Source organism: Nicotiana attenuata, chromosome 2, assembly GCF_001879085.1.
Source record: "Nicotiana attenuata strain UT chromosome 2, NIATTr2, whole genome shotgun sequence".
NCBI lineage: Eukaryota > Viridiplantae > Streptophyta > Magnoliopsida > Solanales > Solanaceae > Nicotiana > Nicotiana attenuata.
In genome coordinates this window covers 76,349,958-76,351,089 of record NC_031990.1, presented here as the reverse complement: position 1 = coordinate 76,351,089, position 1,132 = coordinate 76,349,958, and positions in this window count along the sequence as shown.

The window sequence follows — 1,132 nt, the reverse complement described above, 5'->3', positions numbered from 1 at the left end:
CACACTGCGAATTATATGGACCTGGCCTTCTAGAGTGCTTGTGAGAGAAAGCAGATTAACTGGCCTACTTTCATTGTCAAGCTGCTGGATAGAGTCATCAATGGCTCCAAGGCTCATGCCACACCTTATGGGGTTATACTGATAACTGTCTTGGCCAAGTTAGATGTGCCATTGAAAAGGTGGGAGATGGCCTCCAGCAAAGAGCACTTTGGAATCGAAACTCTGTAGGCTTGTGACTATCTGCTAAGTGTAGCCCCAGTTGAACCTGGTTCATCCTTGAAGATTCCTGTGAACAGCAAAGTTAGGGCATTGGTTCTAGAGTGTGAAACAAAAGATGCAGAAATTGCTAGGCTCCAGGCTCGCATTGCTGAACTAGAAAGTGAAAGAAATGGCCTCAAAGCTCAGCTAGCAAAGGAAAAGGAAAAGAGTGAAGGGATGCTCCAAACAATGCTTAATCTTCTTCAATCCCAACCCTCTAGTTCCTCCAAGCCCTAGAACCAGTTCAGAAAACCCCTCAGTGACCCAGATTCGGGACTTTTCTCTATTTTTTGCTCATGGTTGGATGTTTGTTTTTCTTTTTGTGGTCTGTTTTGTAGAAACACCTCCTAATCAATGACAATTTGCTTTGTTTTCTCTTGTTTTATGAAACTTCTAATCTTAATAGCTAAATTTCTTATGAAGTTGATTATCGATTAACTGAATCATGTTTTCACTTGCAGTTGCCCCAGTGGCCATGAGTAATAATTAACATCTGGGATTCATATAATATGCAACTTTTCGATGATGCCAAAAGGGGGAAGAGATATTGTGCTTTACTTTGTATTCTGAAATAAAGTGATATTCATAACCTGATTAAACTTGGTCCTTACTGATAAGTTAAATTACTGTGTGATAATTAAGCTGAGTTCCACATGGTCTCTGATAAATAAAAGCACAGAGTTTGTCATCATCAAAAAGGGGGAATTTGTTGGCCCAAGTTCAGATGAAGTTTTGAAGATTGACAAAATGAACTCAGTCATGAAAGGTCCATCATGTGTAGACAGACACAGTGTTGATATACTATACATGTGACATACGTGTGAAGATAAGTCTCATGGGTCAGCAACAATATCTTCTGAGTTGATCGAAAAGG